The sequence below is a fragment of the Rhinatrema bivittatum genome, chromosome 4 (genome assembly GCF_901001135.1).
Source record: "Rhinatrema bivittatum chromosome 4, aRhiBiv1.1, whole genome shotgun sequence".
In the NCBI taxonomy this organism is placed as follows: Eukaryota; Metazoa; Chordata; class Amphibia; order Gymnophiona; family Rhinatrematidae; genus Rhinatrema; species Rhinatrema bivittatum.
This window is the reverse complement of record NC_042618.1, coordinates 228,321,287-228,345,650: the sequence shown is the minus strand read 5'-3', so window position 1 is coordinate 228,345,650 and position 24,364 is coordinate 228,321,287. Positions and strand designations below refer to the sequence as shown.

The 24,364-nt window shown below is 45.2% G+C and overlaps 1 protein-coding gene across 1 annotated transcript in view; it reads left to right on the top strand.

The window, feature by feature from the left end:
• Positions 1 to 473: 473 nt before the first annotated feature.
• The window catches only part of LOC115090566 (cystine/glutamate transporter-like), a 194,797-nt gene continuing 170,906 nt past the window's right edge, over positions 474 to 24,364 (top strand). The window contains exon 1 of the mRNA XM_029599809.1: positions 474 to 549. The gene's annotated coding sequence lies outside the window, so the exon portion shown is untranslated. The remainder of the gene's footprint in view (positions 550 to 24,364) is intronic.

Below are 24,364 nucleotides of genomic sequence, written 5' to 3'. Positions count from 1 at the left end.
ACAACAGAATATATACACCAAGGGATTTCGCCATGCTTAGGAAGCAGACTCATGCAGTCACATAATGGCACTCAGAAGATAGTGACGATTATGGAAGAGAGGTCCATATCATATGATGAGGAGGTCAAGGGATGCTACATCTGAAATTAAAAACTAAAAGCTTTAGGACTGATGGCAATGATCGGGTCATTAAAATAAAAGCGTCTTTAGCAGAAGGGGTAGGGTGGGGATTTGATCACATTGGCATGTCCTCTAGCTCTAATTTGATGGACCAATAATTTAGAGGGGGTAATAAATATTAGGGGTGACAAGGGAAAGGATAAATAAAAAGAAAAGGTTACTAAGGGGTTAGCGAGAGAAGGATAAAGGGAAAAGAGAACTGGACTATGGAGGGAGGGATTATGTTAATGTATTTACACTGTTCTGGCATTATAGGGCAAGAAGATTGCAGAGGGAGAGATCTTCATATTGGCTGGGCATATATAATACTTTTACATTGGCTCTGGAGATGAAAGAAGGGCGTTCAGCTTGGGGAGCAATCCCATCGAGGTAAAAATAGTGAGATCCACAATGCATATCAGATACACACATAAAAGAAATGAAGTCTCCACTTAAAATTGTAACGTGGAATGTATGTGGGGTAGGATCCGTAATAAAAGGTACAAATTGCTGCATGCTATGAAAAGGTTTCACACAGATATTGCCTTTCTTCAAGAAACAAGATTAACAGATCAGGAACATGCTAAGCTGACACAGTGGGTAGGACAAGTTTTTTCATCATCCTCAGACACTTGATGGGCAGGGGTGGCAGTTCTTATCCATCGTTCTCTTTCTTTTCAAAAGCAAAAAGTAATTCAGGATCCTGAAAGTAGATATTTATTTATTTAAAATTATTTATATACCGTCTAACAATAAAATATTGATCAAAACAGTATAGAAAACAAACAAAAATAAAAGCAGAAAAAGATACAATCATAAAATTATATTAAAATAAAAAAAACAAATGTTTTAAAATAAAGAAATATCTCACTTTAAAAAACAAGAAATAGGAAAAGAATGACAATTTCAATTGGATTTGGAGTACATGATGAAAAATGCAGTATATAATGTGGTTATGAAAGATTTGTATCTGGGATGGCAAATGCTTTTGTGAAAAGATAGGTTTTTAGTGATTTTTTAAATTCTTTTGGGGGAGTAGGTAATGAGTTCCATATTTGCAGACCAGCTACTGAGAATGCTCTTTTTCTTGTAATGTTTAGATGTGCTAGGCGTAATGATGGAATGTCTTTTAAGTTTTTGTTCAAAGATCTTAGGTATCTAGATGGTTTGTAGATTAGAAGAATAGTGCAAAGCCAGATTGAGGATGGATTATGTAGTAGTGAATGTACAATGGACAGGATTTTATATTGTATTCTGTATTTAATAGGCAGCCAATGCAGAATATGTAATGTGGGGGAGATGTGGTTTTTGATAGATGAACCAGTTAGGATACGGGCAGCTGAATTTTGAATCAATTGTAAGGGCTTGATTGCCAAGTCGGGAAGTCCCAGGTAAAGGCCATTAATATAGTCTAGTCCTGAAAAAATTAACGCCTGAAGGACAGAACAGAAATCCCAATAGTATAGAAGTGGACGTAAGTGTTTTTAGAGATGCAATTTGTAAAAGGAATTTTTAACTGTTAGAGAAATGTGCTGAGATAGTGACAAGTCGGAGTTTAGTAATACTCCTAAATTACTAGCTTTGGTAAGTATAGGTATAGAAATACCATTTAATAGAAAGTGTGAAGGGGGACCGTTGGAGGGGTCAGTAATTGAGCTGAGGAATAGAATTTCAGTTTTGTTGGGATTTAGTTTTAAGTGGCTATGAGATAACCACTTGTCTATGGTATTTATATATAAGATTACAGTGGATAGGGTTTCTGTCCATGAGGTTGTATACGAAAAATTGTATGTCGTCAGCATATATCTTAAATTGGACATCCAGGGAATAGTGGAATTATGTAGATATTAATGAGAATAGGCAATAATGAAGATCCTTGAGGGATACCAGAATGGTTAGTGTATGGAGCAGAGGAATGTGGACCAATATTGACCTGATAGGTTCGGTTCGACAAGTAACATTTAAACCAATTGAGTACTGTTGAATTTAGTCCTATAGATTGAAGACTAGATATAAGTATTTGATGATCTAAAGCAGGGATCGGGAACCCATAGCTCGCGAGCCAGATATGGCTCTTTTGAGGGCTGCATCTGGCTCGCGGACAAGTGTCGCCACACTTCGCGGTTCCCCGCTGACCCAGCTGCTCCCCGGTCCTCCGCCGCCCGGGCTTAAAATGCTGTCAGCTGCTCTCCACTTCCTCTTCCGGGCCGCGGGGGGGGGGGGTGGGGGGAGGAGAGGAGAAGAGAGAGTCAGCGGCACGACTGGAGTCAGCCGGGTGCCAGTGCTGGAGTCATCGGGTGCCTGCGCGGGAGTCATCGGGTGTCAGCCGGGTGCCAGCGCTGGAGTCATCGGGTGCCTGCGCGGGAGTCTTCCCGCGCAGGCACCCGATGCTCACCACTTCCTCTTCCGGGCCGTGGGAAGAGGAAGTGGTGAGCATCGGGTGCCTGCGCGGGAAGAAGAGGCCACGCTAATGTCCGACGGGAAGAAGACTGCAGCGCGGCTCGGAGGAAAATGAAGAGTTTCAACCGCGACCAATGGGACTCCGCCTCCGCCAGGGCTGAAAATGAAGGAGGTTAGCGTTGGGAGGAGGCTGCTGCTGCCGCGAGTTCCCGGGGTGGGGGAGAGAGAGAGTGAATGAACGAGCAAGCATGTGTGTTTGAGATCCTGTGTGTGTGAGTGAGAGATTGCATGTATGTGAATGATTGAGAGCCTGTGTATGTGAAAGATCGTATGTCTGTGATTGAGAGCCTGCCTGTGAGAGAGAGAGAGACCATGAATGTAAGTTTACCATTGGGAACCTGTATGTGTAAGTTTGTGATTGAAAACCTGTTTGTGTGAAAGAGTATGTGTGTATGATTGAGATCCTTTGTGTGTGAGAGAAATCATGTGTATGTATGATTAAGAGCCTGTGTGTATAAGTAAGAGAGAGATCATGTGTGTCTGTGTCTGATTGAGAGCTGGTTTAGGTGATGGAGTATGTGATTGAGAGCCTGTGTTTCAATGAGAGAGAGAGACCATGTGTGTCTGTGTGTGATTGAGAGCTGATTTAGGTGAGGGAGCATGTGAGTATGTGATTGAGAGCCTGTGTTTCAATGAGAGAGAGAGACCATGTGTGTCTGTGTGTGATTGAGAGCTGGTTTAGGTGATGGAGCATGTGAGTATGTGATTGAGAGCCTGTGTGTAAATGAGAGAAAGAGAGGACATGTTTGTAAGCATGTGTGTGAGAGGACATGTTTGTAAGCATGTGTGTGAGAGAAAAAGACAGCATGTATTTATGTGATTGAAAGCCTGTGTGTGTGTGTAAGCGTGAAAAGATAGACAGCATGTGTGTAAATGTGTAATTAAGAGCCTATATAAGTGAGAGAGAAAAACATGTGTATATGTGAATACTGAGAGCATGTGTGTATAGGTGTGTCATTGAGAGCCAGTGTGAGAGAGAGCGCTGGTATGTGACTGAGAGAGGAGAAAGTTCCAAGCAAACCACCCCACCTCCTGCTAATTCAGAACAATCTCAGGACACCTGGATATCAAACGTTCCCAGGTATGCAGAGCAAAAACAATTTTGTATCCTTATTATTTTTCATTACTGGATCTTTGTGTCTGCTATTTTGAAATATTTTGTTGGTATCTGGAAATGTTTTATATGAGTTTTTAATTATTGGATATTCCACTCATCAGCTGTTTTGAAATATGTTCTTTTTGTTAGTACAGTTTTACTGCTGATGATTTTATATTTCTTGATTTGTTTTATAAGGATGGGTGATGTTTCTTTTTTCCTTTGTTACACTGCATACAGAGACTCTGGCTTGTTGCAGTTTCCAATTCAGTTTTTTCTGCATGCTTCTTGTTATGCGTTTTGGTCTCTTTATTCTATGTTAGGTGAGGGACAGCACGTGATTCAGGTGAGGTTTTCTGCTGGCGTGTTGTTTCTGTGTAGGACTCTATAGCAGCCTGACTTGGTCCGTTTTCCTAATAGGAGATGTATTGGTGTCTTAAGGCCTGGTGTAATATTTTCAGAGACTTATTGTACATTAAAAGTGTGATCTTACATAAAATGCACATATTTACTTGTATTTAGTTTTAAACATATTGTATGGCTCTCATGGAATTACATTTTAAAATATGTGGCGTTTATGGCTCTCTCGGCCAAAAAGGTTCCTGACCCCTGATCTAAAGTGTCAAAAGCGGCCGAAATATCTAGTAATACCAGTATGAAGTCAGTGTTTGAGTCAAAGCCACGTAAATAAGTATCAAAAGATGATAAAAGTAATGTCTCGGTAGAATGACCTTTGCGAAAACCATGTTGACAGGGATGTAAAATTTCGTGTTCTGAGAGATATTCATTTAGTTGGTGTAAAACTGTGGATTCGATGAGTTTTGATAGAGAAGTAAGGGAGGCTATAGGTCGGAGGTTGGCAAGGTCTGTGAAACCTAGAACTTTGTTTTTTTGTACAGGGAGAATGGGGGTTTTTTTTTTGGGCTTCTGGAAAAATTCCAGACTCTAATGATCGGTTGATTAATGTGCAAAAATGATCGTTAAATACTTCACCCAGGGCCTTAAATAAAGTACCTGAGCAGGGGTTTAAAGGGGAGTTTGATTCTTTTTGTACGTGAAGAATTTGAAGTACTGATGCGTTGTTTATAGTTGAAAATGTTGACCAGTTGGTTCCCGGTATTGAGCAAGAGAATTTTGGAACCAGAAGGTTAGAAAATTCTTTCGAAATTTTTTGTATTTTTGTTTGAAAATGTTTAGTAACTTGATTGCAAGTAAAATCATTTATATTTGTGTTTGGAGTGTGGTCGAGAGTGGTTACTAATTTTACAATATTAAAAAGTACAGACGGATTACCTTTTGCGGAGGAAATTTTTTCAGCATAATAGGATTTCTTAGCAAGGTCACTTTCTTTTTTATAGATTCATAACAAACGTAGAGGGTACCCTGTGTTATGCCTGTCAGTCGCAGACTGCTGCAACCACAAGTACTCCACCGCTCTCCTGCCCTCCCCAGGTCTGCTCGCTACGCGGGCCTGCCTACACCGCCGCGTTCCTCGGGACTCCTCATGGCGGCATGGACGCCGCAACTTCCTACTTCGATGTCAGGCCTTTCTAGGCGCTGCGCGGCATCGGCCCCACTTTTGAAGCCTCTTTGGTGGGAACCTCGGGGGCGTCCCTGGTTGATGATGTCATCGGACTCCTGTACTTAAGCTCCACCTTCTCCCCCAGCTAGCCAACTTGGCAACAAGCTCCGAACGAGTCCTGAAACTTCGCTAGGAGCCTTGCTCCTGGACCCTGTCTGGCACCCGCTCCTCGGGGGTCAGTGTGCGCTCCTACGGGGACTCACACCCCTGGCCTACTCCGCTTCTTGGGCTGGCCCTGCGCCTCTTGGGTTCTACTCTGCAACAAGCTTCTGCTACTCGGGTCTCCCTTGGAACACTGCAGCAACCTGTGAGTTCTTTGGCTAGCCATCCCCACTCCTCGGGGTTGTGCTTGTATCCTAGCAAGACTGTCTGCGCTTTCCCACTCCTCGGGCTGCACTCTCTACTCCAGAGACTACCTAGAGCCTCCCCGCTCCATGAGACTTGCTCCGGTGTGCTCTACGACTATTGGTTCCTCGGGCCTGCTTCTCTACTAGACTGCTGTCACTTCTCCGCTCTCCGGATTCCTGCCTACAGCTACAGCTGAGACCGACTCCGAGCCTCCCTGCTTTGTGGGTGGGCCTGCACCTCTAAGTCTATGCCCACTACACTGCAGCTCAGCCCCTTGGGGCTGTCCTCCCGGAGAACCTTCAGCACAGATAATCCTGAGCCTACCACCCCGCGGTCTGTCCAGTGCCTATCTTCTCAGGGTCTCACTCCAGATTCAACCTAATGTTACTCACTCTACAGGGGTCACTCCCTGGTCTCTGGGGGCCTCTCCACTACTGTGCCCAGAGCTCCCTGCTGTGCCTTTACTTGCCTCCTGATGGTGCGGACCTGTGGGGCTCCTCTCCACAGGCGGTAACAACTCGCATCTCGGGCCAAGGGTCCACATACCCACAAAGCATAACACCCTGTTTGGGAAGCAAGTGGTATTGGGTTCTATATATGCTCCTAACACAGATATTTGGGGTTTTTTTGTGACCCTTTCACTCTCCTCATGCAGTATTCTCAGATACTTCCTATACTGGGAGGAGATTTCATTTTCAATCCCACCATGGTCAAAATATTTGCTAACTTAAAAGCTTCTATTTCACACAAAATAGGGGGTACCATATTTATGTAACACTCTCAATCTAATAGATGTTTGGAGGTGTTTACATCCAGAAGAAAAGATTATATCCACATTTCAAGAGCACATAATACCCAATCTAGTATATACTATCTACTGATTCCTGGGGTACTTCTTTCTGAAATTTCCAAATTGGAAATATTCGATCACGCCCCAGTATGGATGGAATGGGAGGGTCTAGCCCAGAATAGTACATCATACATATGGAGATTTCCATTTTATTTATATGAAGATAAAAAATTTCACAATAGTAAAATTCAAAAATTCACCTGTGCTTCATAGACACACCGTTGTGAAAGATATATATATGACCATCATATAAAAAATGTCTCTCCTTTAAGAACAAGAACAATACATAGGCGTTTCAAGTTAAGTTCTTTTATTTTTCCTAAAAAAATTGCATATTGAAAAATTCTTCAAAAAAACATATTTGTATGACCATTGATTAAAATTTAAGACAAGGTCTGGAAAAGACCAGTTTGATTTTCTACTAATAAGTAGATATCTTTGTCTTTTATATGATGATCATATATGTATCTTTCACAACGGTGTGTCTATGAAGCATAGGTGAATTTTTTAATTTTACTATCGTTTGATTGATTATTCACCCTTAGGCTTAATATCCACAAGTAATAAACAATTTCAGACATATCTCAATAAAAAGTGGAAGACCTATGGGATTTCTAATGCACAACATCAATCTAACCCACTTCTATTTTGGGAGAGAGCCAAGGCAGTTATGAGAGGAGATATAGCATATATTGCACATAAGAAATGAAGGATGTATAGGGATATTTTGAGATTAGAAACCCAGTTATATAGGGATAAAAGGTAATTCCACCTAACCCCCACAGCAGACACAAAATCAATATATCCAGCAACCCGAGCTAAATTGAATACCCTATTACATCAATGTGCGAAAAAAAGTTAGATATATTATCGCTATAAGTTCTTCTTATTTGGTAATAAACCAGGTCACATGATGGCTAATCTCATTAAGCAAAGGACAGGTAGGACACATGTCATAACCATGTGAGATGTCCAGTGAAATTGTGTTCACTCTACTGCCAAAATACAAGAAATATTTTATCAATATTATAGGGACCTATATACTAATGTAGTTGGAAATCCCCTGGCGATGAGAGAGTATCTATTGGCATCCTCTTCCCCTGTCTTGACAGAAGCTCAAATAGAAGTTTTGAATAGGCCTGTAAAAGCTGGAGAGATACGGAATGCAATAAGACAATCTAAATTATTTAAATCTCCAGGCCTGGATGGGTTCTTGGGGGAATTTTATAAAATATTATCAGATGAGGTATGTAAACCCTTGGAGGCAGTATTTGAAGCTTTGCAGCAAGTTGAGAAAATACTCTATGGAGTAAGTCAAGCCACCATTATAGTTCTGCCAAAACCTGGGAGGGATCATACGCGTCCTGGAGCATATAGGCCAATATCTCTATTCAATTATGACATGAAACTTTTGTGAACATACTAATGGTCAGGCTAGCTCCCTTTCTAAAAGATTTGGTGAGCCCTAAAAAGGTAGGATTTGTGAAGGGACAGGCCTTGGTGATAAAAATGTTGTGATTCTGCCATTTCTGGACAGTATTTCACCCTTTTTCCCTTTCTCCATCTCTTTCCACGGCCCGGAGGCCGTCTCTGATGTGTCCTCAGCGTGGCTGGAGCTGCGCTGCTGCATTCTACGCGGCAGGAGGTCCCCGACACGCTGTTCACGCAGCTGGTGCCATGCTGCTACATTTTAAGCGGCGGGGAATCGCCGCTGATATCCCCGAAGCTCTCCTGTGGCATGGAGCCGCCATCATCGCTACCGTGAATGTGGCAAGGAGCTCCTGCTGACCCGCCTGTTCTACCCGGCGGCAGGGAGCCGCTTGGGTGTTACCATTGCGCCAAGACATCCCCATGTGGTCTAGAGGCCACCGACGTTACTTCCGCTCCCTCAAAGGGAGAGGGCCCTCAGCCCCAGCCTTGCCTGTGCTTCAGAGCCATCCTCGGTCCACCCTTCGCAGCAGGGAAACCGCCTTCCACCTCGGGGCCTGCTGTAAGGCCTAGTTCCTGCTCCTGCAGTCTTCCTCGCAGCAGAGCCGCTGTCCAAGTTCCTGCCCCTTCTTCCTAAGGGGCGAGGCCACGCCTACTCTTCTTTTTTAAAGTTGGTAGGCAGAGGTGAAATCTAGTGTGATTCCAAACTTCTGGCATAAGCTCTTCCACCACCCTAGATGGTGAACTAGATTCCACGATTTGAGAGGATGTGGTAGGGTAGTCCATGTAGATGAAAGATGTGTTGCACAAAAAGCTTGGCTAATTCAGACACAAATGGCAGGCCAGGCAACTGAACGAAGTACGCCATCTTTGAGAATCTGTCCACAAACACCCATATAGTAGTGTTGCCGCCAAAGAGAGGAAGGTCACAGATAAAGTCTGTGGTCGTGCTCGGACATCTTTATGCATGGCACATGTAGGGCAGGATCCTTTAATAACACTGAACATTGCTCTTCAACTGAGGCCACCAACAATGTTGCACAATTAATTCCAATCTCCAGGTGGTACCAGGATGACCAGATAGATGGGAGTCATGTGCCTATTTGAGAACCTTTTGTCGTAGGTGCCAGGGTACCTCTGTCTTCCCAGGAGGAACCATTTAAGTGGCAGCAACCACTATCTTGGCTAGGTCAATAATGTGTTGTGGAGATTCCAGGGTTCCTTCAGCATTGAAGGACCAGGAGACAGCATTGGCTTGCCAGTTCTTGTCAGTGGGCCAGTATCATAGTTTGAAGTCAAACTGATTAAAAAATGAAGATCAGAGAGTTTGCCTGGGCTTCAATCTCTGAGCTTGTGCCAAATGTTCAAGATTTTTGTGGTTCGTATAGATGATCACAGCATGCTTGGCCCCTTCCAGCAGATGTCATCGTTCTTCCAAGAAATTAAGGATTCACCAGTGTACTTATAAACATGAAAGAAAGAATGGCTGGTGTGTTATAGTGTATATCACCACAACATGATTTCTAAAAAACCTTTTGAAGATATATTGTAATATAGAGGAAAAGACCTCAGCACTGGTGATAAACGTTTTTTTTATAAATCACGTTGTGGTGATATTATACACTATATCACACCAGCCATTCTTTGTTTCACCGTTCTTCCAAGGACAGCTTGACTGCTAGCAACTTATTGTCTCCTATGTATAGTTTCTCTCCATCAGGGAGATTTTCCTCAAGATGTAGGAACAGATCACGAGAGTGTAATTGTAATTATGTTGTAGGTGGATAGCACCCATCCCCGAGGGTGTTTGCATCTTCCTCAAGAATGAAAGGATTAGTGGATCTGGGTGGTGTAGGCACAGGTCCCAGTGAATTCTTCTTTGAGCCGTTTAAGGGCTTAAATGGCAGCTGTGGTCCAATTTCTGGTGTCTGATCCTTTTTTAGTCAAGGCTGTGAATGGAGCTGCCAAAGCGGAGTCATTTGGGATAAATTGCCTATAATAATTGGCAAAGCCCAAAAAATGTTGCAGCACCTTGAGTCCCACACGTCAGGACCACTCCAGGATGGCCTTTAACTTGTCTGGATACTTATTGAGGTCCTAGTGAGAGATAATATACCCTAAAAAGGGGAGTTACTCTTATTCAAAGGTATGCTTCTCCAACTTAGCATAGAAGTGATGTTCATGGAGCCTCTGGAGGAACTTTTGATTTATTCCTGATGTTCTGTCAGCAATTTGAAAAGACTAAGATGTCATCCAAGTAGACCACTACTCGGGAGTAGAGAAAATCCCTGAAGATCTCATTGACCATGAATTGAAATATTGCAGGAGTATTATACAACTTAAAGGGCATCACTAGATACTCATAATGTCCAACTTGGGTGTTAAAGACAGTTTTCCATTTGTCACCCTCACCCTCCCTGGAAGTCCAATTTAGTAAACACCTGGGTGCCCCGTAGGCGATCAAAGAGCTCGGAGATGAAAGGGAGTGGATAGCAATTCTTGTGGGTAATAGAGTTAAGATGCCAATAATTGATACAAGGACGTAGAGACTCATCCTTTTTCCTAACAAAGAAAAAAACAGCTCTAGGAGGCGATGAGGAAGGAAGAATAAAGCCTTGCTCCAAATTCTCCTTAATGATTCAGTTTCTGTGCTGGATAGCAGATAGACTCAGCCTCTGGGTGGATGTTTGCCTGGGAATAAGTCTATGGCACAGCCATAGGCATGGTAGGACGGTATAGTCTCTGCATGCTGCTTGTTGAACATATCAGCATAGGCTGAGTATTGGGAAGGTAGGCTGGGCTTCCCAGTGGCAGTTATTTGGCCCAGAAGCTTTGGTGGTTAAACCTGTCCTAGACATCACATCTGACAGGTGGGTTGGTGTTGCCTCATCCAGGGAAGACCGAAGATTATGTTATTAATAGATCCTGGCAGGATATAAAGGCATATTTGCTCCTGATGGAGCAGGCCTGTTTGCATTTGCAGAGGACTAGTGAGCAGGATGATTCGAGCTGATAGGGGATCTCCAGTAAACGATGAGAAATTAAGCGCCATTTCCAATGGCTCGGTGGGGATTCCATGCCGATGTAAAAGCTCCTCTGCAATGAAGTTGCCAACTGCTCCCATATCTATAAAGGCTTGCATATGGATATATGGGTCTCTTCCCAGAAGAGACCGACTTGCACTAGGAGTTGAAGAGGGGAATCGGAATGACCTAGGATGGCCACTTCCATCAAACCTAGGTCCTGGTGTTTCATGACTTGACTGGTCAACTTGATGTGAAGTGACCTAAACCCACACAGTAGAGACACAACTCAAGCTGCCTTCTTCTCTGTTTCTTTTCTGGAATAGCCTGCATGGCTCAATCTACATGGGCTACTTGAGCAGGATGGCAGCCCCTTCAACTTGATTGTGCTTAGAGTTTAAGTATTCTGATGCTGGTTGTGTTCTTCACTGATAGTTATATAAAGACTTCTCAAAAAACATTAAATTGAAAAAAAAAAAAAAAGAACTGTAGCTTCACCTGTACCAGCCTCGTTCCCTGCAGGTTGAGCTCTCGGGTTCCAGGGACCGGCAGTCACACAGGGCAAACAGAAAGAGTCCAAGGCTTAGCTGAGGTCTGGGCAGGCAGCCCTGGGTTCAGGCCAAGGGTCAGGGCAGGCAGTGAGCAAGGCATAGTCCAGGTCTAAAGCGATGGTCAGTGGCAAGTGGTAGGCAAGAGAATGGTCCAGGTCCAAAGCAAGGGTCAATCCAAGAAGTCAAGCCATTTCGATAGGGAGGACTGGAGCAGGCTGGTCGAGGCAGGGCAGGCTGAACAAGACAAGGTGGACTGGACAAAGCAGGTTAGACAGCTTGGACAAGCCAAGACAAAGCAAGGCAGGCTGGATGAAACGAGGCAAGGCAAGGCAGGAGTCAGAAAGCAGGATCATGAGAAGGCAACATGCACTGAATGACAAGGCAGGAGACCTGTTGCTGAGGTGCAGGCTGGGAGCCAGTGCCGGGTTTAAGTACCCACCTAGCACTGACGTCATCCCTGGGTGCCTCTGTTCGTTTCCCACCACAGAGCCTTTAAGAATGGTCCATGCACATTTATGTGCCTAAGGGGCTGCTGGCAGTGGTGTTGAGATGGCGGCATCTGCTTCAAAGAGCCAGGACGATGTGCTGGGATGGCGCAAATGCCATATGACAATTGCTGGGTGAGTGCTGTCGGTTGTAGGCCGACCTCATGACTCGTAAATGTTAAAAATCTATTACATATGAAGTCTACTTGATCCATACCTACCAAATAAGATATTACTTCTCCCAATCTAGTGGTCAAAATAGAAGCAAATAGCTTCACATCAGAGTTGAGAAGGGAGATAGGTCTAAAGGACTCCGGCAACAAGGGATTTTTTCCTTTCTTATGCAAGATAGTGATCAACGCTGTGTTCAAATCATTGGAAAACTGCCTATGTTTTACCGCTTCTGCAATCAAAGCTTTCAAGGAGGGTATCAACTCCTATCCCAGTATCTTATAGAACTCATTCCCCAGGCCATCTGGTCCAACTGCCATAGACAGTTTCATTGATTTTTATTTGTGCAGTGTTATGGCTGAAGTTCCATCTAGAACTGGGGAACCCCTATGGGAGCAGTCCAGGACTTCAGGGCAAGATAAGACAGAGTTGGGGAATCTTCTGGTATACCAGTCACCTCCCCCACGGTGGAGACCTTGGGTTCTGGTGACTGGCAGGACTTAAGCTGGACTGGAGACCCAGGCTGGGCAGGACAGGAAACTGAGGTATTGCTGGAGACTGATGTCAAGCAGGACTGGAAACTGTGGCTGTGCAGGACTGGAGGCTGAAACAAGACTTGGGTTAGAGACAAAGGCTGGATGTGGAAACAGTACTAGACTGGATAAAAACAAGACACAGAAAAGACAAGGACTAGATAGGCCAGATAACACAGAAGGCCCAAAGGCCACAAACAGGAAACCCGAAGGTCATTAGGCATTTTGCAGCTGACCCATAATATTCACAGGATGAAACAGAAGCATATGCGCACTATGCAGGAGTCAGACAAAATAATATTATAAGAGGCTTAGTAACAGCTTTACAAGTTGCTTGAGCACAGGGCTCAGGTGCAGTCTGTTTTTTATAAGTTCAAGCTGCACAGATTTGGGAACAAAGCTGGGAGTCTGTTAGTGTGCTAGTGCACAATGAAGACTTTTCACTATATATCAGCTCTTAAAACAAGAAAAGGTAATAAAACTAAGGGGTGGGGCAGGGCAGAGATAGAGGTCCCCGGCACAGCGGCCATAACGGTAAGTTAAAGGAATGGGGAGGTTAGAATAGGGCTAGGGGGCAGGAAGGTTAGGGAAAGGAGTAGGAAGGATAGAATAGGGGGAACGGGTGAAGGTCGTGTGTGTCAGCGCATGCAAGATGCACTAGTGTGCACCCCTCCCCTACGCACACATATTATAAAATTGGGCCGGGTAGCACAAGCACATGGACGCCCGCGCGCAAGTTCGTAAAATCTACCCCTGTGAGTTACTACACCCAATATGGCAGATACGTCAGTCTGTGCCTACAGGAAAAGTCCATGACATGAGGATTAACAGAGCTGCTCTGCACCTTTTATTTTTCACGGTCCTCTACAACTCACCTGTCAAACGGACACACCACAACATACCAAACTTAATTGACTCTTAACAAATGGTACAAGCTGTGCCGGAGACGGCTGTTTTTCTTTTTTTTTTTCCATAGGTCATCAGGATGAGGAAGGCTGGGGCATTGAGACTTGGCAGTATTTAATCTCAATCTTTTTCAAGGATTACTGTGTAGCTCCAATGTCGGATGGGGGTGACTCTATTTTGGTACTATGTGAAGCTTGCAACCATCTAACAGAGCAGCAAGTGTTACCAATAGAAGCTACTCTCACCGACAGCCTGAATTATATAACTAATTGCTGGTTTAACAGGTTTAACTAATACTTTACAGTTATTAAATCAATGATGCTGGAGGTTAACCCATTTTTGGAAATGTTTTATGTTTCAAACTGTTGGGAGGATGGGGCCGACACACATCAGTTAACGGGCTCCTTCTGTTTCTATTGCATGTGTCGGAGAAGCAGAGATGAAGATATACTTCAGGGGTTTAGGGGGTAGTTTAAGGAAGGGAGGGAATTTGAATTGTAATACATGGAAGAGGAAAAATGAGAACCAGTTGGGGAACCTATATTCAACTACTGCATAGGAAAATCTTAGGATCATTGCACCTAACAGACACAACAATGTGCTTGTGGGCTTAGGCTGGGAGGCTCGCAGGCATACCCTATTTAAAGATTATCTACAGTCCTTAATAATCAGTTTAACTACAGATTATTATGCATATAGCAAACTTAAATGTTAATGATCTGGAAAGTCCTATAAAGCATTCTAAAGTTTTGCAAACTCTCAAAAGAGCTAAAGTGGACATAGCATACATTCAAGAAACCTATTTGGCAGATTCTGAAAGTAAAAAGCTTAAACAAGAATGGGTAGGAGCTGTTCATTACTCTTAGGCAATAGGTAAAAAAGCCGGTGTGGCAATGTTAATGCACAGAAATATTTCATTTCAATTTATAACAGAAATATCTGACCCAGAAGGCAGGTACATTATATTAATAGGGAGACTAAATGGAAAAGAATTTACATTATGTAATCATTATGGTCCCAATGTTTACAACTTTACCTTCTTTTACAACATAACTAACCTCCTTACACAGAAGAGGCTGGCTTATAATTACCGGAGATTTCAATTGTGTTTTTGATCCTTTACTGGACCGCTCCGCAACCCTATCTGACAATAGCTCAGTAAATCAGAGCAAAGGCATACCCTTACAATGTCAAAATTTACAGCTTCTTGATCTATGGAGGTCTTTGCACCCTGATGAGCGAGACTATACTTTTGTCTCGAAAGTCCATAATATATTTTCACGAATTGACTATATTCTAGAATCACAAAATACTTTCCCTCATATCACGTCAACCACTACTGGCTCTGATAATATCTCAGATCACACTCCCATTTGGATTGATTTAAGTATCAATGACCAGGAACCCACAGAAAGATGGTGGAAATTTCCATCATTCCTTAAAAATGACGCAGAGTTTCAACAGTTTTTGAAGTCCAAGTGGGTAGAGTTTTATGTTGTGTTGTGCTGGAGGTGGACCCTTGGCCTGAGGTGAGGTTGAAGCTACCTGTAGGGCAAGCCCCACAGGTGCCCACTGTCGGGAGGCGGAGCTGACTAGGAGACAGAGGCCAACTGGAGCTTCGCCAATACCAGCCCTCGTTCCCCGCAGGTTGAGCCCTTGGGTGCCGGGGCAGGCTGGTCTTAGGTGGGCCTCCATGTGATGATGCCCAGTAGATGAGGTGCAAGGGTTGCTGAGGACCAGCAGAGGTATCAAGGGACCAGCGTGAGTCCGGCCGAGGCAAGGATCCAGCGACCCAGACGCCAAAAGGAGCAGGATGGAGACATCCGATGCCCAGGCAATAGAAGGCCGAACCCTGTAGGCCAAGTCCAGGGAGATACCGAAGGCATAGTCAAGGCAAGCTGGTATCAGGGCAGGTGGCTGAGCAAGAAAGGAGCATACACAAGCGGTCAAAGGTCAGAGCCAGAGGGTCAGTCCAGAGCGTAGTCCAACGAAGCAAGGGTCAAAGCCAGAGAGTCAATCCTGAGCATGGTCCAATGTAGCAAGGGTCAAAGCAAGAGAGTCAATCTTGAGCGTGGTCCAACATAGCAAGGTTGAAAGCCAAAGAGTCAATCCTGAGCATGGTCCATTGTAGCAAGGGTGAAAGCCAAAGAGTCAATCCTGAGCGTGCAGAATCAAGAGTTCCTGTTAAAGTGGGGTGGGGCGGGTAGGGCTGGTTGATGCAGACATCAGTGCTGAAATACCTGCATGGGTATCTAGTTGAACATGGAGACGCTCAATGGAGGAGGCCATCGCTTCTAGGAACCGCTGCTGTTCCTGGATCTTCAGAGCCAGGCCCGGAAAGTCCTGAAGGGCAGAAGGCTCCGCCGAGTCCATGGCCTTGGCAACCTATTGCGCTGGAGGTGGACCCTTGGCCTGAGGTGGTGTTGACGCTACTCGTAGGGCAAGCCCCACAGGTCCCCACCATCGGGAGACGGAGCTGACTAGGAGACGGAAGCCAACTGGAGCTTCGCCAATACCAACCCTCGTTCCCCACAGGTTGAGCCCTTGGGTACCAGGGCTGGCTGGTCTTAGGTGAGCCTCCGTGTGACGACTCCCAGTAGATGAGGTGCAAGGGTGGCCGAAGACCAGCAGAGGTATCAAGGGACCGGCATAGGTCCGGACGAGGCATGGTTTCAGAGACCCGGAAGCCAAAAGGAACAGAGTGGAGACAGGCAGTGCCCAGATAATAGAAGGCCAAAGCCTGAAGGCCAAATCCATGGAGATACCAAAGGCATAGTCGATGTAAGCTGGTGTCAGGGCAGGCGGCTGAGCAAGACAAGGAGCAGAGACAAGTGGAGCAAAGGTCAGAGCCAGAGGGTCAGTCCAGAGCATGGTCCAACGAAGCAAGGGTCAAAGCCAGAGAGTCAATCCTGAGAGTGGTCCAACGAAGCAATGGTCGAAGCCAGAGAGTCAATCCTGAGCATGGTCCAACGTAGCAAGGGTCAAAGCCAGAGAGTCAATCCTGAGCATGGTCCAATGTAGCAAGGGTCAAAGCCAAAGAGTCAATCCAGCAAGGCAAGGAAGGGACCAAGGTATGGGTCAGGAACAGGAACCATGAACGAAGTCAGGATCAGGAACCAGGAACAAAGATAGAATCAGGAACCAGGAATGAAGGGCAACTAGCACACGAACAAACGTGGAGACCTGTTGCGAAGGCAAGGAACTAGTGGCAGGCCCTGCCTTATATAGCAGGGCCCGATGATGTCATCATCCAGGGCCGCAGGCTAGTTTCCCACCATGGCCCCTTTAAAGGTACGAGAGGCGCTCGCGCCTAAGCCAAAGCCCACAGGAGGCCGGACGATGGCGTCTCCCCACGGGCCACGCGGGGAGACCCGCTGGGAACTGAGGAGGTCTGCAGAGGAGTCTGGAACAGCCGAGGAGGTAGCAGGCACTCAGGGGTGAAGGCAGCTACCCACAGCCGCGAGCGAAGATGGTCTGGGCCGAGGAGCAGAGCTGCTAAGGGACGTCAACCTGAGTAGTCCCGACCGTGGGCCTACCACGGACGGGACACGCAACATGATGTCAATTCACAGTACACTGAAACTTCTGGCTTGTTCTGGAAAACTAGCAAAGCAGTGCTCAGAGGAAAAATAATCTCCTATCTTAGAAGCAGGAATAAATACCTAAATGCAAAGATCTTAGAACTGGAAGATAAGTTGAAAGCAGCTAAGGCAATTATGATTTCATGTCCGTCAGCAAAACACAATTCAGATTATCATGCAATAAGAACATAAGAAATTGCCATGCTGGGTCAGACCAAGGATCCATCAAGCCCAGCATCCAGAGGCCAAACCAGGCCACAAGAACCTGGCATTTACCCAAACACTAAGAAGATCCCATGCTACTGATGCAATTAATAGCAGAGGCTATTCCCTAAGGGGCGGATTTTAAGAGCCTTGCTCGCGTAAATCCGCCCGGATTTACGCGAGCAGGGCCTTGCGCACCCGTGTGCCTATGTTCCATAGGCCCCGGGCGCGCGCAGAGCCCCGGGACTCGCGTAAGTCCCGGGGTTTTTCGAGGGGGGGTGGGACGGGGGCATGTCGGGGGCGGGGCTGATCGGCACGGCATTTTCGGGGCGGGACGCAGCGTTTCGGGGGTGGGGCCGGGGGTGTGGTTTCGGGCCGGGGCGGTCCGGGGGGCGTGGCCGCGCCCTCCGGAACCGCCCCCAGGTCCCGTCTCAGAGCGCTGGAGGCCCGCTGGCGCGCGGGGATTTACTTCTCCCTCCGGGAGGCGTAAATCCCCGACAAAGGTAAGGGGGGGGGTCTAGATAGGGCCGGGGGGGTGGGTTAAATAGGGGAAGGTGAGGGGAGGGCGAAAGCAAGTTCCCTCCGAGGCCGCTCCGATTTCGGTGCGCGCCGGCTACACGGAATCGGCAGCCTTATTTATTTATTTATTTATTTGGAGTTTCTTATATACCGATAGCCGTTTGCACATCGTATCGGTTTATATACAACTAATAACTTGTGGGCATAGCCCTTACATCGAACAGTAAAAGTAAAGTAGGAAACAAAAATACAAGAGGTATATGAGAAATTAAAAGCTCTAGGAAACAATATACAAAGGTCTATGTAACAAGGTCTACGTAACAATCTCTAAGAAACAATATACAAGGGATATATAAGTATATAATAACGGAGGATGAAAGAGGTGCGCCGATTCAGGATTTTAGCGGATACGCGCGGCTACGCGCGTATCTACTAAAATCCCGCGTACTTTTGTTTGCGCCTGATGCGCCTACAAAAGTACGCGAGGGCGCCCTTTTTGTAAATCTACCCCTAAGTCAACATGATTAATAGCTGTTAATGGACTTCTCCTCCAAGAACTTATCCAAACCTTTTTTGAACCCAGCTACACTAACTGCACTAACCACATCCTCTGGCAACAAATTCTAGAGCTTTATTGTGTGTTGAGTGAAAAAGAATTTTCTCCGATTATTCTTAAATGTGCTACTTGCTAACTTCATGGAATGCCCCCTAGTCCTTCTATTATTCGAAAGTGTAAATAACCGATTCACATCTACTCGTTCAAGAGCTCTCATGATCTTAAAGACCTCTATCATATCCCCCCTCAGCCATCTCTTCTCCAAGCTGAACAGCCCTAACCTCTTCAGCCTTTCCTCATTGGGGAGCTGTTCCATCCCCTTTACCATTTTGGTTGACCTTCTCTGTACCTTCTCCATCGCAACTATATCTTTGTTGAGATGCGGCGACCAGAATTGTACACAGTATTCCAGGTGCGGTCTCACCATGGAGCGATATAGAAGCATTATGAAATTTTTCATTTTATTAACCATTCCCTTCCTAATAATTCCTAACATTCTGTTTGCTTTTTTGACTGCTGCAGCACACTGAGCAGACGATTTTAAAGTATTATCCACTATGATGCCTAGATCTTTTTCCTCGGTGGTAGCTCCTAATATGGAACCTAACTCAGCTCCTTGCATGCTTATCTTCAACAGCGAGCTTTAAATACTTTACAATATGCAGAGCACTCTTTTTTCAAATATGGAAATAAGGCAGGCAAATTTTTGGCTAATTCAGTTTGAGTACGCCAAGGGAAAACTTACACTGAAAAACTAAAGTTGACTCAAGATGAATGGGTAATCTGCAGAGCTGACATTTGTGAAGAGTTACGTTCCTTCTATGAGAAATTATACACAGATGACAGACACGGAGGTCAAGCAGAAGAGACTACCTTTTTCCAAAATATATCAATTCCACAACTCTCAGATAACAAGTAGAATATCTAAATTTGCCGATCACATCTATAGAGATTCTAAATGCTATCAAATCAAGTAAGCCAGGCAAATCCCCTGGACCTGACGATTATTATAACTGCTCCACTAAGCACCTTTTACAAAAGATGTGCTAAACTGAGGTACCTTCCTGAGGGACTACAATAAAGTTTACATAACAGTTTTGGCTAAACCTGGAAAAGACCCAGCATATCCATCCTCCTATAGACCTATATCCTTATTAAACTGTGATCTTAAATTATTGGCCACGATGTTGGCCAACACCGTGGCCTTAGTTTTGTGCTTCCTTCTATAATAACGATGGACCAAGTGGGTTTTGTCAAGGGACGCTCTGCGAGTACCTACATTGTTAAATTAATTACTGCAATGTCATACTGTAAATTCCATTCTCTACCATCTCTCACTGCTAGCTTTGATTCAGAAAAAGCATTCGATCATGTTTCTTGGCAATATCTTTTTTCTGTCCTACATGTTACCTATATTTCTCTGTTATACACAAAGCCATCATCCCACATATTGGCAAATGGGGGTAAGTCCAAGATGTATGCCCCACAAAGAGGTGTGCGCCAAGGCTGCCCACTTTCCCCTTTACCTTACATACTTTCAATAGACCCTTTATTCCGAGTTATTGAAAAGGACAAAGTAATATCAGGACTTGAAGTGGGAGGTACCTCATTTCGTATTGCAGCATTTGCAGATGATGTATTAATATTTTTAATTAACCCATACATATCATTGCCCAAAGTACTAGCTTATCAAGACCTCTTTGGAGCTTTCTCTGGACAAGATCAACAGAGATATGTCTGAAGCTATAGAAATTTATGGTAACCTTAAAGCCACATGGGGTCCATCTTTTTCTCTTTGTTGGGCCAATAATAATCTCAAATATTTGGGGGAACAGATCCCTAATGAGTTAGATCAGATATACCACCTAAATGTTCATCTGATGTTACAGAAAATGCAAAGCCATTGTTGCGCTCGGGGGTGGACCCTTTTCCTGGAGCAGTGGAGAACGGCTCCCTGGTAGGGACCAGGAAGCACCTGCTCCCAGAGGGCAGAGCACTGGAGGAGACAGAGGCTAGGATGAGCTTCACCACTGGAAGCCCAAGGTCCCCCCTGGTGGAGCCCGTAGGGAACTGGGCCACTTGGACTTAGGTGGGCCTCACAGGGTCTCTTGGAGAGGTAGTAGACAGGTGTGCTCATGGATAGTAAGGGAGCACAGTCAGACTTGAGGTTGTAGGTCTGATGGAGCAAGGAAGATCAGAACAGTGTAAGCGATGACAAGGCGAGGGACAGAGCCAGAATCAGGAGACGTGGTCAATGGCAGCCGAGGTCAGAATCCGAAGGTCAGTCCGAGGAGTAGTCAAATGAGTCAGGGGTCAGGTTTCGGAGGTCAGATGAGATCACAAGGCAGGCAGAGGTCAGGATCCAGGCAGCAGACAGAATGGTCAAAGGACAGGCCGAGGTCAGTACCAGAGAGACAGTCCGAGGGTACTACCTGGGGAGACGAGACAGAAGGACGCTGGAACAAGGTGGAACAGAAGGACACTGGAACAAGGCTGGAACGAGACTGGAACAAGACTGGAACGCAGAGGCAAACTAGTACAATGCCGACCCGATTGCCAAGGCAAGGAAGTACAGGCAGGAACTTCCTTATATTGAACATTCAATCAGGGCATGCCGCGGAGCTAGGACCCGCCCTGGCCCTACAAGAGACCCGGCGGAGCGCGTGTGCATGTAGGGGCGTGGCCAACGCCACTGGAGACGCTGAACTCTGGCATGAGGCCTGGTGCGCGGTGGAAGGCCCAGCAACTGCTGCTGCGGGACACTGAGGCCTAGAGGAGCTCGCGGCTGCTGCTGGGGAGGCCAACCCATGACCTGCAGAGGAGCCAACGAAGTGAGCAGGCCCGTGCGCGGGCCGGGCGCAGACAGGGCGCTTAACAGCCATTTAACACAATGGTCTTAACTACCCCTCTCATTAACTGGACGGATCAATCTAATCAAAATGATGGAACTTCCTCTTGGCTTTACCTTCTACAAATGCTTCCTCTTTGGTTGAAAAGTACAGACATACTAAAAATAAATAGGGCAATTAGGAAATTTTTAAGGAAGGGGAAAAAACCAAGACTAGCCCTTACACACCTCTGTGAGTAAATCTCGAATGGTGGACTGACTTGCAAAAATATAACCTAGTGTGTATGATGCGACATATAAAAGACTCTTTTTTGAGCAGCTCTCATTTTTCATCGACAATACACCTAGAGCAGTGATTTGCTGGTTACTCACTATCTTCCTTATTACAAATAGATTCTCAACAAATTCCTTTTCCATATAAACACTTCACAATTCTTACATCATGTCAACAGGCTTGGCTACACCTTTGTAAATTGCTAAATATAAAAACACCACTCTCTCCCCTTATCAGCCTCTGTGGAAACCCCCAATTTCTTCCGGGGACAGAAAATAAGATTTTCAAAGATTGGGTGAAGAAAGGTTTAACACACATTTGTCACTTATTTGAATATAATTCAAACACACTACATAGTTTTCAAGATTTACAAAACATATATTCGCTACCATACTCTGATTTCTATGCATATTTACAATTGAGGCATTACAATCTGGCGCGGCCTTTGACCTTGTGCTTGAGGTTGAGATCGTTGTTGTTGGAAGGGCTGTGATCTATAGTAGGATTGGTAGGGTTGGTAGTATCGATATGGTCTTCGGTAGTAGAAACCCCTCTTATATTGTGGATAATAACGTCTGGAAGTAGACTGTGTGTCTGAAGGAGATGTCAGAGATTGAACAGCAATATTCTGGTCCTTTATTAAAGATACAGTCTCCTGAAGTTTGTCTCCAAAAAGATTATCAGGTCTACATGGTAAGTTGGCTAGACGATCATGGAAATCTTCGCGTATACTGCTCGCTCGAAGCCATGCCAGGCCTCTAGCTGAAATTGCGGTAGTGGAGGCACGTGCTGAGGTGTCAAACGCTTCATACGAAGTACGTAATAAGTGTCGCAGGCCTTCTTGTATTTCGTTGAATGTTTGAAACAAGGAAGAGTCCCCTTGTGAGCTTTGTATCAAGGGCTGGAGTTTCTGTGTACAGTTAAGTAGATATTGGACAATATAAAATTGGTGGTGATTGATACGGGAATTGAGCATGGAATTCTGGTAGAGCTTCCTTGCAAAGTCATCCAATAGTTTGTTATCCTTTCCAGGGGGTGTATTGGAAAAAAGCCTGTTTTTCTTGGCCTTCTTTAATGCTGATTCCACCACGATTGACATATGTGGGAGTTGTACATTTGAATAGTATGAGGTCTTTTGCATTCTATATTTTATGTCCAATATTTTGGATACTGGAGTGAGAAGTAGTGGAGTATCCCAAGATTTCGTCATCAGGCCTTCTAAAACTTGATGTGGAGGCGGAGCCATGGGTTCGGAAGGCACATCTAGAATTTGCAACAATCCCATGACTTCCGACCTTGGGTCTGGGAGTTTTTGAATTTCAATATCTAAGGCTAAACCCAATTTTTCTAGGAATTTAGCGTAAGTTAAATCCTCAGGTGGAGACGTCGGTTGAGGCAACTCCTGAGGAGGGTCCGAAGGAATACCAGTTGAGCTAGCTGGAGATGATGGTGGAGACATTATTGGAGAATCCACATGTGTGGAAAGCCTAGGAGAAGTAGAGTGCGTCGGAGATGATGTTTGTGGAGATATATGTGGGGACGCATGATCTTGAGGATCCTCTGGTAATATATTTGAATCCTGAGGTAAGCCCTTGAAAAAGGTGTGTAATAACGAAGTTATTTTTAACATTGTGTCTTCAGCCGTAAGGCGAGACTCATGTTGAGTTGGTCTAGCGGATTTCTTGAGCCGCTTGACCGGAGGTCTGGTTGGTGGAGATGTTGGTCTCCTTTTAGAATGAAGAGGATTAGGGAGTATCTCTGGTGAAGTGTCCCAACCTGCATCAGGTTCATCAACTATTATGTCCGATAATACAGAGGATGGAAAATGGTGGTCTCCATGTCTGGATCTGGAGTGATGTGCAGAAGGTGGTTCCTGAGGGACAATATGTTTCGTCTTGGAGATTGATTTTCTTGGCTTAGGAAGTTGTTGTGGGATCGACTTTTGTAGTTTATGCTTTAAATGAGTCGAATGCGTCGTAGACTTGGGTAATGCGTCGTGATGTGTCGTGTTTGCAGAAGAAGCGTCATGATGCGTCATAGTTCCCTTATCTGCGTCATGATATTTCGAAGCTGAACGATGCGACGCAGATGGTGTCGAAGCATGCATCATTGCGGAGTCAGCGGTTGACGACGCAGGGTGCGAAGCACGGCCTTGTGAGCCTGAATGTGTGCTTCGGGGAGTCTCGGATCGGGTTTTTTCCTTACCCGGAGAGGATTTTGTAGATCTCCCTTCTCTCGGAGAGGAGGCCTCCGATTGCCTAAGCCTCTCCATTTTTTCCTTCCGCTGTCATCTTGCTCGCGGGGACATTCTTCCACAGACCCTGCAAGCAGCTTGGTCGTGGTCGGGACCGAGGCATAAATAACAATAGTTATGCTCGTCGGTCACCAACATGATTTTGCCACAGGAACAATATTTAAATCCCGGGCTTTTCGGCATCTTCTTTCCCTTTACTCTCGTCGTTGAATTAGTTATTCGATTTGTCTTGTTTTTTTTCCTTTTTTTTTTTTTTGTGAGGCGAATGAGAGAGAAAAAACTTCCACACGTCCGTGTAGTAGCGCGGAAAACAAAAACTGAGGCAGGCTCGAGGAGCGCGGGAACTCGTGCTCATGCGCAGTTCAAAGCTCTTCGAGCTTAGAGAGAAAGCTCTGCCCCGTGACGTCGTGGACGCCGCCGCCCACTATGCATGGCTAAATGCCCTGCTTATCGACGGAAAAAGCCTTTTTTTTTTCCTGTTATGGAAGCCATTCAAAAATTAATTGATCTTGAATGGGACACTCTGGAGGCCAATT